At 33.1% G+C, this 17,000-nt stretch overlaps 1 protein-coding gene and 1 non-coding gene across 4 annotated transcripts in view; one reads left to right on the forward strand and one right to left on the reverse strand.

Moving 5' to 3' along the window:
* The window catches only part of nahoda (DOMON-like domain-containing protein nahoda), a 107,373-nt gene that overhangs the window by 50,326 nt on the left and 40,047 nt on the right, over window positions 1-17,000 (forward strand). The window lies entirely within an intron of this gene.
* Window positions 7,225-7,296, reverse strand: TRNAE-CUC (transfer RNA glutamic acid (anticodon CUC)). The gene has a single exon. It is a non-coding gene; the product is annotated as a tRNA-Glu (tRNA).

The raw sequence follows: 17,000 nt of genomic DNA on the forward strand, positions 1-17,000 counted from the left end.
ATTTTGTATAATTAGATCTGCCATTGTTTAAGTGCGCGTTACATGGCAACACAGGTTAGATAACAGGTGTCGTGGAGTTTTTAATTGTAGCTGGCAACACTGAGAAAAAAAAACAATGTCATATTAAATTGATGGCGCGGGAAAGTGGAAGAAAATTGGATTTTCTTTTTTATACGTTTATTGAGTAAATGTTGCGTGTCATATAAGTGTTGGAAAGTAAGCCTTTTATAAAGCTTACAATGAAATATAGTACATATTATTATGGAAACACCGCTGTTCTAGCTATTTCCATTTTTGTAGATCTACTACCTTATCATATTTACGTATTGCTATGAATTGAAGATCTTTGACTTCTAAAATTAAGAAAAAGCCGTAACACAAACCTTACATAACGCAAAACTCACATTTTCAAACGTAAGTATTAAGTATTAACATAATTTCTAAATAAACAGCGAATGACACAACTCTACAAAACGACCGAAACTAACAGAACAAGAGATAATAGCAAACATACAAACGCTAATTGGCAATAAAACAACAAAACAAATGTCACTTTCGTACAAAACATTTTCTAACAAACAAAAAAGCAAGCAAACAAAATTTTTGCTTTCTTCGTACACTTTTCGACGCGCCAATAGCAATCTCACGTACGCCCCACTTCGCTACAAGCGTCACTTTCCAATCGCCGATTCAAATTTTAGGAACAAAATTATAATTTATTATTGCGCCATCTATTGTTGGGTAGCTGACCTCTTAAGTAACTTTTATAAAGCGGGAAAATAACCTTGAAATATCATAATTGTCGAACTTATTTTTTTTACAATTTTTGTAAAAATAGGTAGGTCTTTTTGCAGTAACAAGCAGGCACAGTCTTTGTGACTGATAATCTAGAAACGACCTAGCACGAGAATGATGTAAGTTATTATACCTAACAAAATATACAAAAACAAAAAAAAACATTCTGGGTATTTCTAACACAACAAACCCTTTCCTGATATAATCACTAATACCACATACTTTAGGCGCCGTCTTTTCTATCATCAGAAATACTTCTAAATACTGACTTATATCGATTATTACTTAAACTAAATTTACCCTAGAAAATGATCAGAAACACCATCAAATAGCTATCAATAATAAAAGCACATAACTCGGCGTATCGTTACGTGTAAGCGAAAGTTTGTTTGTCCGACTGTTACTTATTCACAACTCGTAGTAATTTCACTCATTCATACCTAAGATTTAGGTCACCTTGTGGGAAAATAGGATGTTAATTGACAGTGGTATTTCGTTGTGTTATTACCTCGTTTTTGATTGGTGAGAGTAGAAATTGGACTAAACGAAGAAATGAGACGAGATTTTCGCCTTTATTGCGTATTTATATTATTAAAATTTGGTGTTAAGTAAGAAACCTATATCAAAGTTTAAGGGAATTTTCTATTGTTCAAGAATCTAAGGAAAGATTTTGAAAAAAATGCTATATTTGATAATTTTTGCAAAACCTCTGTACGATCCCGCGTCTCTAAGTAACTTATATACATATATTATCTCAATGAAATGGATTCAGCGGTTTGGTCGTAAAAGCTTTAGAGGCAGAAAAAAAGAAAACTGATTTTAAAACAAAATTTTCATTACTTACACATATTTTACTTATTTGTATTCTCCGGTAGTCAGTCGTAGAAATCAAATAAATAAAATAACATTTAAGAACTTGCCGCTTGTCAGCAAGTTAACATCGCCTTACAAATCACAAATGCAAATATTCATGTCCTACAGATATTTGTTCCGAGTCTAGCCCAGGTATTTAGTCTAGACTTCTAGATTAGCTCGTAATATTGCCTAACAATGCCTAGTGGACGACATTGTGCTGGATTCTGCGCATTCCTCAATAGGACATGTTTGTAGGTCTGATTGTCCTTAATCGCCGATCAATGTTTTGAATTGATGGACTTATATGGAATGATTGTATATTGATTTGCTAGTGTATTACATACAGAACATAAAAATAGACATATCGCACTAATAACACATTATATAGTAACTCAAAATACATCGACACAACTACAACTAAACTTAAAACTATAGACTTACCGTATTTTTTTTACTAGTAACAAATTAATATCTCCTACTTCATTTTTAACTATTGTATTATAAGTGCGATATATGATTAAGAACTGTGTACTTTTAGTAAGTACACGAATTATTATCTATACACCGGCCGAACCACCAATTTAACTGCATGCTCGTGTTGTAATACCAGTAAAATGTGATTTAGTAAACATGCAACGCGAAAGTTTAATAATTATTGTTTAAATTACACTAACCTTATGTCAAAGACTTTTCGGATATTTGAACAAATTTGCATCAACCTCTAACTATACGACGAAAAGATAGTAAGAAACATAATAATATTCCTATTTTAGCCCGTATGATACTCGTAGAACACGCTCAAAATCCTTCTTAGTTCAGAGACGAAAAAAATATGCTAGCCAGATAAATGCAAAGTTATTGCAGTAAGTAAACATCTTGCAAATATCATGTAATTCAGGTTACTGCATCTTGTTCAATCAGCCTTTATGCAATCTAGTTCACCTTTCAGTCTGCAGTGAGTGTTTTACCATTTCTTTCCGATTAATCGATACACGAAACTGGAATCGATTTAAATGAAGCAATTGACCGTTGAATCGTTAATGTTTGCACATATGATACTTATCTCTATGGTCCGATTAATTAAATTTTATGTTTATTTTGTGTTATAAAATGTTTCGATTGCGCAAAATTATTGAAAGATTATTGCTTTTAGAGATATAATAAATAATTATTTGTTCTTCTGTGCAAGTTTTAAATACATTGCGAATTGTAATAATATAAAATTCTATATTTTATTGTGTGCCTTTAACTATGACTGAAATGCGTAACACTTAAGTTCATAAAATAAAACCAGTAAAGAATGAATAACAACTTTATTACGTGCCATATTTCAAAATATGGCGAAACTCTATGACATGGACTATTAAAAAGTCATAAATAATATCATAGACAAGTGTGAAAATCGTAATTAATCGAGACTATTACATCGATGCAGAAACGAGTCGATTGCCAATCGTTCTGTCAGAAAATCGACTATGGCATAATAGTGATGTTACTTAACGTAACTAAATTAGTTTTTTTACGGTCATTGTTTGATTTATTTTGCGTATAAATTATAATTAGAGTGTGTAATTTTAATTAAGGTAAAATATGTACTTTAAAGTTATTAATAGCTAAAGTATATTTGTAATAGTGATATAGGTAAGAGTTTTGTAATGTATTTGACGAGTAACGACGTTTAAACCGACCTTGTCATTTTGGCAACTATTGCCGCACCTGTTGATTTCAGCAAATATTGCTTTATAGTAAATTTAATTAATTAAGTATAACTTTTTATGGTAAATTAGGTTTGTAACTTCTACTGCAAACACTTTTACTTGTTTGATGGTATTCTTTGCAGATAATATTTTAGTCTGTAAAATAAAGCATAAAATCAAATTGTAAACAGTTACATAGAACTTTAGTCAGAAGATTTATATTTTACTAGCTGACCCGCGCAACTTCGCTTGCGTCACTAAGAGAATCATAATTTTCCCCGTTTTTGTAACATTTTTCACTGGTACTCTGCTCCTTTTGGTCGTAGCGTGATGATATATAGCCTATAGCCTTCCTCAATAAATGGGCTAACTAACACTGAAAGAATTTTTCAAATCGGACCAGTAGTTCCCGAGATTAGCGCGTTCAAACAAACAAACAAATAAACTCTTCAGCTTTATAATATTAGTATAGATAACTGTAGCAACTGGATCACTAAAAGAAAATTGTGTTAAATCTAGTTAGACGTTAAAAGTTAATATTTTAGGATAATTCATTTTTACAGTTGTTAATTTTTTCTTATTTCCTACGCAGTATCTTACAAAAGACATTTAAAATGTAGATTGTAATAAATACACGCAAATCCGAGACAACGATGTGAAATATAATTACCAACATTTTTATGAGTTCTCGAAGTGCATGTTTTAATGTTGCAAGTATTAAATCAAAACTTCACATTCTTAAGAAATTTTAGTCAACCCTGCTTAAACTCTATTAATAAATAATGTCCCACTGCTGGGTCAGGGTCTCCTCCCGTAATGAATCTCCATAAAGTACGTTAAAATAGGAAATCGTAATTACAAAATGATCCCAGTTGCAAAACTTCCGGTAAAGACTACAAAATATACTCCATTTGGTCTACAAAAAAAAGACACTAGCAACTACTTAGTACCCATATCAGTAGAGACTACTTACCATCTTATTATACTATCACTGCTATCCTAAGGTTTCCATTCCCTGTAATCTGTTTGGTAGTTATATACTAGTCGGTACTACATTGTGCATAATGATTGTAATTTTCTAAACTCCGCGCAATTCACCTTGGTTGAGACTTGGAGCAAAAAGGTCGTACTCCACTCTCAGCCAATTACTGATTGTTTATTTTTATTTTAGTAAAAGGGCACTGACCAAAGGGCGGTATGACCTTTAAATCGACTAAGGAAAATAACAACGTATTGTACATTTAGTCGATTAAAAGTATGATTGAAATTAAATTGTTACACCATTATTAATAAAAGGGGTCCAATTTTGAGTTGCGTTTTAAAAATGAAGTGACGATTACATTATTTTCTATAATTAAAGTTACAATTTCAATGTTTTGTTTTTCTTTTATGATCCTTAAGTGTAGTTAGTCGCTTGTTTTGATTAATAAAGACTCATAATTAATCAATGCTGTAAACATTTCATATCTGGCCAATCAACCTTCCTTAATGAAGCAGGTTGGAGCATTAAAACGATTAAATCTTGCATACCATAGAGAGACAACAGGCTCATAACAATGACGGAACTACTTTATTTCCTATTATTTGCAAATCTATGTAAATAAACAAAAATTACCTTTATATACATAAAGGTAAGATTCAAATCAACTTTAAACAATATATCTGCAAATTATTGAAGTAGAAGACTATTGAAAATGTGCTTTATAGTCTTCAAAATAAGGTTTAAAATGGATGTGTAAGTTGTAAATGTAAGTAACCGCGAAGGCGGGATTGCTGTAAGGCAAATCACTTGGTCACGATCATTTCGAGCCTATTATAGTCGATTTTACACTATTTTCACTGTTTCTGATTAATGTTTATATTATTTAAATGATTTTAGAATTATTGTCTTGTTATAAATCGCTTTCATTTTTAGTCGATTATTAGGCTGAATTCGCGTGGTCAGTGCCTATTGACAGCCACTGACATTAAAAAGCGATAAGAAAATGGCGCCAAAAGTTAATAAAAATGTTGAATACAATTTTTATTGCAGTTAATAGTTGATTAATTTATTAATAGTATTGTTACACATAAGCATTACACAGCGTTTAGTAAATTGTAAACAAATCATAATAAATCGACTAATTTATAGAGCATTAATATCGAATCAACATCTTTTTGTATTCATTAACCTACTTACAAAAGCGTATTACTCTCAAATGATTATAAAACAGTTATTTCATATATTTAATCGTGTTGTTACCTAAAAACGACAATGCTTGCAAGTTTCTCACACTGATTGCACTTCGATAAGCGCCTTGACAACACCGTTGATAAAGTGATAATTATCGCTACCCACCAAGAGATGGCGTTGCATAAGTTTATGTGCTCATGCAATTTAATTAATTGGTATTGTTTACTCAAACCATATTTTGAAATACATAATTTATTACAAAACGATAATGTATTTTAATCTGATATTAAAGAATAGTCATCACAATCATTGATAATCTTTTATTTATTTCCGTAATAATTACGTTATGTAATTTCCGGGTTGTCCGCTATCGACCGCAAGAGGGCGGTATCACCTTCACCACTCATTGCAAGCAGTCAATGCTCGCAAACGTAATACCTCAGCTTTAATTCCTCTGTTGCACTATACTGTGACCAGATAACAGTTATTAATACAATTTTGTGTAGACATTATCTTGGGTCAGAGCCCATTCGTCCCCTAAAATTCGTCCCCTAGTATAAAAGTTGTAGATTCGGCCCCTACATAGGTGCCCATTGGTCTCCTGGTAGGGGACCAATTAATATTTTAATAAAAAATATTATTTTTAAGGTACCCATTCGTCCCCTCTAATATATATACAATATAAGTTAAAGATTCGGTACCTATTCAGGTGCCTATTGGTCCCCTAAGATAAAATTAGCTAGAAAGAAACGGTTAACATAATACACTTGTGAACAGTTTATTAACGGAATTAATTTAAAACGTAAAATTAATGGTAGACATAAACCAAATATTTTGCAATGTTAAGACACTCTACATAAAGAAGCGAATTTATAAAAAAAATAAAATGGATCAGGTGCGAAGGGGTGTCCAAACAAATAATCGGACTCCTGAATCGATTGAAAATGAAGCAAGAATAAATCGCATAATTAGCCAATTTTTTGAAAATCAGATTTCACTAGGCCACTGCATGGAAAAGCTATGCATATATTATTAATTTAAAATGAAAAATCAAATATAAGATTAGTTTTGTACTAAAATAATATTGATTTGTTTTAATCTTCAATAATTATTGTGATTTTAGTCATTTTTTGTTATTGTAGTTATAGTTTGTTAGATTTAAGTTATTATGATTTTGCATGTAGTTGGTAAATATACAAAAAATACGGTGATTTTAGCCAATTTTTATGTAGGTTACTTCTAGTTACAATTTATTAGATTTAAGTTATGTAAGTATGTGTTAATCTTATTTGAAATAAACATGATATCTACCGAAATACTATATTTTTTATCATAGCCTTTTCTGCGCGACTGTACCAGGACTACCAAACTGCAGTATACACATATACATGTAATTATATTAGAAGAATGAATAAAAATAAATATTCTTCAGGGGACGAATGGGCCCCTCAAAAGTTCCAGGGGACGAGTGGGCACAGGGTGCGAATCTTGGGGGACGAATGGGCTCTGACCCATTATCTTTTACGCTAGTTAAAATTGAGAGCAAAATTGGTCTTAAGACATATCATGTCATAAGAACAATGAAAAACTTAAGTAATCTACATAACAATAAGATTTATTGCATTTTGTTTCAAAATTGTACTCTATTCTTAGTAGATAAGCTTGCAAAATGAGTAAAAGTGGTTTTTGAAATGCAAAAAGATATTCCGATACCGGGAATCGAACCCGAGCCTCCTGGGTGAGAGCCAGGTATCCTAGCCACTAGACCATATCGGATGTTATAAGATTGAACAAAATTACAGATTATAATCCAAGATGTAATTCAACCCAAACAAATAGACTATGAGTCAGTTTCAGAGCACCAGATAACCTATCTACTAGATAATAGCAAACACTTTATGTCTTGTCAAAATTCGTTTTTGATATGCTGTTCGATACTTACAAGTGGGGAAACAAAACAATCGGCTCTACACTATAATAAAATTGTGTAATGACCACGAGTATCTGTTCCGAGCCTGTTTGTTAATTTATCTATAAAAGTATGTAATTAATAAAAGTTCTGTATGACTAAGGTTAATGGAAATCTATGGGGTCGGGAGGCCTTTGCCCAGCAGTGGGACGATATGGGCTTATAATAATAATCCATATTAATATTATAAATGCGAAAGTAACTCTGTCTGTCTGTCTGTCTGTCTGTCTGTCTGCTACTCAATCACGCCTAAACTACTGAACCAATTTGCATGAAATTTGGTATGGAGATATTTTGATACCCGAGAAAGGACATAGGCTACTTTTTACCCCGGGAAAATGACGCATTTCCCGGGAAAATTCAGGTGGCGAACGAAGTCGCGAATAATCATTATTATAATGACATTAAATTAACAAAATTCCGTTGTCATGGCAACTGTTTTGATGGCGGATATGCCTTAGCGCGACTTCATCATATTAAGAGATATAAATATAAATAATTTTATTAATATTTTTTGTGAAAAAAATGCATATTTTATATCATCACGCTACGACCAATAGGAGCAAAGTAACAGTAAAAAAGTGTTACAAAAACGTGGAAAATTCTGACCCATTCTCTCTTATGTGACGCAAGCGAAGTTGCGCGGGTCAGCTAGTAATAAATAACTAAGGTTACTATAGTACAAATCCTGCTTAGTTTGCAATCAAATAACCGTGTGTAAATAACAATATTTATATTTATTTAAAGTCTCCACAAAACATAGCTAAAGTCAATGAAACCATTTGTCGTAAGAAATTACGCGCTAAGATATTACACAATGACCAGTCCGTATAGATGCGGTCATTTACATACTAGTGTTGAGAACCTGTTGCCGTCTGCGTTCACAGTTTAGGAATGTGAATGTACAATATAGTAGCGAAAATACATTGAAATACAATAAAGTACTGTGTGAAAATTATTTAGTAAGTAATTTAATAAAACTCTTAGGTACTTATCTGTAATGAATTATTTGTTACTAAATCTTACCTGCAACTGTGCCTACATACTACATAGACTTATGTTATGTACATTAGTTTATGTACATGCATCATTAGTCGCATAGTTTCCTTAAGAATTTCGGGATAAAGACTAGCTTTTTCTTTCTGGGGTAGGTAGGTACCTACCTATTACATTTTCGTTCAAATTACTCCAGATGTAGAGACGTGTTTATGAAACAGACTTACATATTATATTATTGTTCATTATAGACATTATAAATAATTCTTCCAAAGCTGAGGTTAAAACAGTTTCGTTAATAAAAAGGAAAATGTTTCGATCTATAAGAATATTTAGGGTTTTCTAAAATTGTTTGGTAAGTAACAACAAAAAAGAACCTATGCCTATCCCGAACACCGATTTATTTTTAAGTACGGCCGAACATATTTTTGTCTCGCGTCAAACAAACCTTACCTTCTTAATAGTTTTTTAACAAGTAACTACAAACAACTGGGTACGGACCCTAGTTTCCCACTAACAGTAATTCGAGTCCATTATAGTAAGATTCCCATAACAGCGGTGTACAAACTAGTGCATTGTGACACGGAACAATAACAATGTGACCAAATACTGTGTTATGTAAACTTTAACTTATAATAGCTGTTCCTATAGGCTAATGTACATTTAAAACAGGGGTTCCCAAAATATTCTTAGTCCGGAACCTATTTTATATTATTCTTGTCAGCAGGGACCACCATGTGAGTATATTAAAAGTAAAGTGTAATAAACATCCTGAAAATTTTAATTTTTACGTCATTCGCGGACCACTTTTTGACTGACCACTTTTTTAAATCAGGGGTTCCCAACCAGTGGTCCGCGGACCACTGGTTGGGAACTCCTGATTTAAAAGAATACAATTTTTGATTCAACGTGATGTATGGATGAAAGTAAAAGAAGTTTTTAGAGATCGTTGCAAGTAGCGTTCTTTGATACTTGCCTACTCCTGTGTGGAATAATTCTGTATTTATTAACCTATACTGTCTCATACAGACAGGTAACGGTCTCCCCTAAATCCCCCCAACGGTCTTTACCCTCGGTTATTTCCCGCCAAGTACTGATTTTATATATGTATGGAAAATGCTTCAATGATTTTTCATAGAGTTGAGAATTTCCTGGTTGAAAATGTTTTCAAGCTTGCGTCAGGCGTATATCATCGATCAAATCCTACAGGTAAAGTTGAATCAGAAGATATTATTGGCCAGTTTTACAACTTCAAATAAGTATCGGATAATCAATCTGATAGATATTAAGCTAACGTAGATACATTCATAATTTTGTTCGATAGTTTAATTACATCCTATCAGTGTGAACATGGCCCCTTATTACATGGTACTAACATTGTTAATGGCGAAACGTGGGTGAATTTCTTACACCTCTTCCTTCATGTATTAATGGCGTAATATTATGTATGTAGTATAAACATAGAAAACTGTAACCAAACCTTCAGGTAAGATAGATGTTGAAAAAGTCTCACAATTACAAGATTTCAAACTTTCTTCAATCACGTTCAAGGAAAACCTTTTCAGTGTTGTTATTATGAATCTAGTTAGTGCACAATGGGCTCGGCAGGTGGCGTTACTAGCTTGTAGTAATGATGCCCCGCTGATTTTAACCAGTATTGACTAGATATTGTTGAATGAGACTTTTTGCATTTCACTTGAAGACTTTTTTGCTTGTCAACGAAATGTAATTATCAGAATTTCGGTGGAAACTGAATTCTGAACATATTTTCTTTATGATGTGCTTGCAAACATGTTAAAGTTTCTCATTGCTTGGCCTTTTTTAAGCCTGTTTGATGCATCAATAAGAGAACGTATGAAAAGTGCGTCTATCATTTCTCTGCTACTTAAACATTTTCTTTAAAATACTCCTTTTCGACTATATTTCTAGCAGTAAATATTTCACACAACGTATACTGATGATATAAAGCTGAAAAGTTTTTTGTTTCAACAAGCTATTCTCAGGAACTGCAACTTCTAATTTAAAAACCTTCTTGTATTAAATGACTATTTAAGACTTAAATAATTACCTTATTGGCTAAAAAACATCACGCTATGAAAAGTAGGACTATAGCACCAGTCAAAAGTGTTGTGAACAAAAACAAAACGGGAAAATGTATTTTCGCGCGAATGTAGTTACCGCTATCATAAATATCATGTTGATAAATAGTTAAAGGATCATTAACTCGTTATCAATGATCGTTGACCGCGCAGTGAAAGTGCGATGCTATCTTATTGAGTAACTATTATGACGGCATTTTTCTATAAGAGTTATAAGTTATAAGCAACCATCGCGGTGTATGGTGATTACAAGTTATGATGTGGAATAAATCGTGGTTATCTTGATTTAATCGTGATATATTATTTCATGGAAATATTTAAGGTGTCCGATCTTCAGTATTGGTTTAAGTTGCATTGTCCTATCGTCAAATAGACTTTAATAAAAAGGGAAGCTGATAAAAAGAACCTCATCTTTTCTTTTGTTCGAATATAGTTCTTTTAATTACATAAAACAAATGAAGTTCATTACGATGAAACAGTTATTCTGTTTTCCATACTTAAACGGCTCTTGAACGAATTTTCTGTTAGGTATTGTATTATGTCTTGAACCGTGGTGGAGTCTATAGTCTATTCTACAAGACCTCTCTCATACCTAGAAGAGAGTCTTGAGAACATTTGCTCTCATTTACAGCCAGAATTTAGGACAACAGAATTAATCAGTCTAATACAGATATGAATATAAGTTTCCAATATAAAAGTCGTTTTAAGTGCGAAGTTGAGGCATATGAAAATTTATAAATACTGCCGAAATTCTCAAAATACACTGTTTTACAATCAACTCGATACGATGTTATCAAATGATATGAACCGTGGTTGTACGTAGATAGTGATTGAAAACAAGAGTGTTATGTTTAACGAGAGCGGCGGGTGAAAGTGAGTGACGGCCGTGACGACCAGCTGACTGATGATCGACCTTCCGTGATTCACGAGATAATAATTTACAACTAAGTAGGTTTATTTATTAGCTATTTCTACCATTTTATTTCCTCTCCATATTATTACCTCTCGCACTAAGACTTGCTCTTGTGTCGCGGGGACTTTTACAGACATACAAAAAACGGATACAAAGCACAACCAGACCCGAAACAATTATTTGTGGATCGCACAAATAATTGCTCCGTGTCGGAATCGAACCCACGACCTCCCGACACAAGACTTAAGAATCCGACTTACATGGGCGTAGGCGTTACAATAAGCCGTGTAAAAACTTTATAAATACAAAAAAGTAAGTTTTGAAACTCCTGTGATTCCCCGGCTTAAACTTATCTAGAGCTTTATCTTAGTGAGTACTAGTTGTCAGAATGATTCTTGATTAAAGTTATTTATTTATTGATTTAAACACCTTCATTAGCTAGAACTAGGTAATCTAGGATGTAAACACAATATTGACAATATTTACGCAACATTGTATCAAGTCGCGTTTATTACGATACGAGTAACGTTAGGAAGTCAATATCCTGGAGTTAATGATATTTCTGTTACTTTTGTCAGTAATCAATGTAATATACACTTATATTTTGTTCTCAGATTATTATTTTTAGAGTTTAATAGGTTCCCAACTAGCACACAAGCGCTATAACAAGCTGCACAATGGCCGGTTAAAGGATTTTTATAACGCCTTAGGCTCCTTAGTAAGAAGTATAGTGGTTCTACATATAGTGGTTATCATAATATTATGATAATAATTTTAAGCTTTAGTATAAAGGTATATTACTCGGTTATAGCGCTTTAGGTGCTTAACATAATTCTGTAATCCCCATGGCTGTAAAAATGTTTCGAATGATACCTTATATATCTATTTGCCGTACAGAAGCCATATAAATATATGATATAACGCTCAAGGCGCTATTAAAGACCTACGCAACTCTTTTATAGATGAGTAATACACTAGCCCTAAAAAAATCTGTTATAGAACCTAAGGCATTACAAAAAGCTTATTAACGCTCTTGAGCGCTATAAGCGCAACGCATAACTCCGTTTAAACTTCTTTATCTCCTAAAGTCCCCTTATACAGTTAACGGTGTTATAGAAGATTCCATTAACTCAGTTATACTTCCCTAGGCTGTCTAGCGATGCAATTACATGCTCATATATCACTATAAGTCATTAGTTTCCTACTAAACGGCTACTGTCCCGCCTAGCTGTTAAAGGGTTTTTTAAATAGCTAGTATACAACTTATAGAGAATTGTACAGCATTTGAACGACTCTTATGCAACTATCAGGCTGTATAACGACTGTATAAGCAGCTTGTGTGCTAGTTGGGTTGTTCGGCATGTAACCTTGTGTCATATTGTATATTATACACTACGTTAACTTGTATGTTTAAATGAAAATCCGCAGATTCTTCGAAGATTAGTAAGATGTATTTATGGAACTGATTTTTCTTCGAAAATAAATAAAAATTAAGAGCCTTGGCATGAACTATTCATTTTGTATACCTCCACCTATCGCCAACCATACATACAAGGTCCTCTATAAAGTTATTGAAGCAGAACTAAGTATAATAGAGTAAGATCCCAGAGCTGCCAGACCTACGTCATTTTAGCAAAGCTGAAATTTTGAGGATTGTTAGTATAAAGGGTCTGTTAAGAGGTATGCACATCCACTACCTTGAAAGCGGGGCCGTTTTTGAGGTAGCGCGGAGTGAAGGTGCGTAAAAAACGACCCAACCTACGTTATAGTAGCAAAGTTGGTTTTCAGATATGTTATTAATGATATTATGTAGAATTAAAATTGACTATTGCCAGACCGTTTCCCGGGGCCATTACTTCTGCCAGACGCCTTAAATGTTATAAAAAAATGAGGTCAACTACGTCATAGTAGCAAGCCTAAATTTTATATATGTTATTAAAGGTACAATTTTAAGACCCCCTGTATGCGGACAGACCATTCCGCAGGGCCCTTCGTCCCCTAGACGTCATTAAACTTTCCCTATGAGTGCGAGAGTAAGAGCATTATTCATACGCATAAATGAAAAACAACTGAATTAAAAAAATAAAAATTGAAAAATTATTGAATACTAGCTGACCCGCGCATCTTTGCTTGCGTCACTTAAGAGAGATAGGTCAAAATGTTACATAAACGGGTTATGTAACATTTTTCACTGGTACTCTGCTCCTATTGGTCGTAGCGTGATGATATATAGCTTATAGCTTTTCTCAATAAATAGGCTATCCAACAGTAAAATATTTTTTTATTCGCACCAGTAGTTCCTGAGATAAGCGCGTTCACACAAACAAACAAACTTCTCAGCATTATAAAATTAGTATAGATTAAAAGTACTTGGAATGTTTAGGAAGATAAGTAACATTATTTTGTGAATTATTTTAAAAATAGATATGGTTTACACTATTCACAAAAATTATGAAAAAAAATGTAGTCAATCATCATCATCATCATTATCTGAGCTCTTACTTCCCTCATCAAATTGAATATTTAAATCATCTCCACCATCGTCTTCATTGTTACTTGAATTCTCTGTAAAAAAAAAATGTAGGTAATGATGTTGAAAACAGTTACAAGTAGGTATATTGAAATAATTTATAGTTAAAATAAAATACCTAATTCGTTTTCAAGTGATTCGCTTGAGAAACTTGGCAATTGGTCACCATCAAACCACTTAAAATGATAATGGTTATCCTTTAGAACCCACCCTTTATTTGCTGGGCTTAAAATGCTAGGACGCTTTATATGAGCATTACTCCAGACACCCGCAATATCATTTGCTCGTCGAAATTGTTAAAGCAATTCAGATTTACAAGGAGGTAAATTACTTGCGTCGAATTTTTTAACATTTTGCCGGTGGAATTTCTCATTCACATCGCCGACTGTATACGTGTTAATGAAAAGTTGTAGCCGTGCAGCATCTACATCAATTAATCCGGGAACATTATATAACTCGCAGATAAATTTTTGAATTACATCAAATATATTTTGTTCCTTCGCTTTATCAATAGATAATTCAACTTCTCCGAATTGAACAAAAGCTTCTTGACATTCTGGCGATTTCTTCAAAATTTTAAATGGTCTGAGCTTCAACAATTTCGACGAGCAAATGATATTGCGGGTGTCTGGAGTAATGCTCATATAAAGCGTCCTAGCATTTTAAGCCCAGCAAATAAAGGGTGGGCTCTAAAGGATAACCATTATCATTTTAAGTGGTTTGATGGTGACCAATTGCCAAGTTTCTCAAGCGAATCACTTGAAAACGAATTAGGTATTTTATTTTAACTATAAATTATTTCAATATACCTACTTGTAACTGTTTTCAACATCATTACCTACATTTTTTTTACAGAGAATTCAAGTAACAATGAAGACGATGGTGGAGATGATTTAAATATTCAATTTGATGAGGGAAGTAAGAGCTCAGATAATGATGATGATGATGAATGACTACATTTTTTTTTCATAATTTTTGTGAATAGTGTAAACCATATCTATTTTTAAAATAATTCCCAAAATAATGTTACTTATCTTCCTAAACATTCCAAGTACTTTTAATCTATACTAATTTTATAATGCTGAGAAGTTTGTTTGTTTGTGTGAACGCGCTTATCTCAGGAACTACTGGTGCGAATAAAAAAATATTTTACTGTTGGATAGCCTATTTATTGAGAAAAGCTATAAGCTATATATCATCACGCTACGACCAATAGGAGCAGAGTACCAGTGAAAAATGTTACATAACCCGTTTATGTAACATTTTGACCTATCTCTCTTAAGTGACGCAAGCAAAGATGCGCGGGTCAGCTAGTATTCAATAATTTTTCAATTTTTATTTTTTTAATTCAGTTGTTTTTCATTTATGCGTATGAATAATGCTCTTACTCTCGCACTCATAGGGAAAGTTTATTGGCGTCTAGGGGACGAAGGGCCCTGCGGAATGGTCTGTCCGCATACAGGGGGTCTTAAAATTGTACCTTTAATAACATATATAAAATTTAGGCTTGCTACTATGACGTAGTTGACCTCATTTTTTTATAACATTTAAGGCGTCTGGCAGAAGTAATGGCCCCGGGAAACGGTCTGGCAATAGTCAATTTTAATTCTACATAATATCATTAATAACATATCTGAAAACCAACTTTGCTACTATAACGTAGGTTGGGTCGTTTTTTACGCACCTTCACTCCGCGCTACCTCAAAAACGGCCCCGCTTTCAAGGTAGTGGATGTGCATACCTCTTAACAGACCCTTTATACTAACAATCCTCAAAATTTCAGCTTTGCTAAAATGACGTAGGTCTGGCAGCTCTGGGATCTTGGTCCATAAGGGTCAGTTTCTCATAAAGTACAAAATCAACTGTCAAATTTCTAAATGACAAGCTACCTATCTGATAATTATCCAAATGTGACAAAACCTCCATATTGTTTGCATACAAACTTATTTTTATTCTCACAAGATCAAGTAAACAACTTTCAGAAAGACATATTTAAAAAGAAAATATAATTTAAAATTGGAACATTCGTTCAACAACGCTAACAAGAGAATGATTGCACATAATCATGACAGATTACACGTTCATAATATTGTATCGGAAAATATGATCAATTTGGATCAAATATCTCTTGTTAGAAAGTACAAGTAATTTAATTTCAATTATTATAGTAGGGATTGTTATTGCGAAGGTAATAAGAAATATTATTGGTTGTATTTTTCTTTTGATACAATTATGTTTGGTTCTTTATCTGTGCTTGTAAGTGCTTGGTACTTATTGATTGATTAATGTTTCTGTTATAAGAGTAGTTAAGTGCAATCGATAGGTTTGGGGTGCCTGCCGCCTGGCATTTTAATAATTTGATTCGTATGATCTTTAATGCTAAATGAATATAGTAGGTATTTTTCCATAGATTTTGCCTTATAAACCCAACTGTAATCAACGTGTCGTTGTGTCAATGTGTTTATCAACGTAATTTTTTACTTTTGTTCTTTTTAGGTTTCCATTTATTCTTTGAATTCTAAGGATATAAACTTAAAATCACATCTTTTGCCAACGAAGGTGGACTGAAGAGACGTATTTTTTTTTAAATTCCATATACCTACTTAGGGAAATTCTTTAGTCCTTTGCCCACGTGAGTGGGCTGAAGAGACCAAAGACTGACCGAAGACTCATTGCCTAAATACGATAGGTGACTTTAACCCAGCCCCACATTTGCTCAATACTGGCTTAATAAATGTACGTTAGACTCAAAGCTTTATTCCGAAAGAAGACGCTTGTGGGTTGAATATTACTTAACCTACGGCGTCTTCGTAAGGTAGTATGAGTAATAGTGAGTATAATATGAAAACAACAGGTACTTGTCACGGTTGGCCACCGAACTCTACACAATGGATTCATTTGCAGTTTCCTTGAGATGTCTTGTACATCCTACGTCGTGTATTGTGATAAGTGCCTCGGATCTTGGAGGTAATG

This window comes from Anticarsia gemmatalis, chromosome 23 (genome assembly GCF_050436995.1).
Source record: "Anticarsia gemmatalis isolate Benzon Research Colony breed Stoneville strain chromosome 23, ilAntGemm2 primary, whole genome shotgun sequence".
Lineage (NCBI taxonomy): Eukaryota > Metazoa > Arthropoda > Insecta > Lepidoptera > Erebidae > Anticarsia > Anticarsia gemmatalis.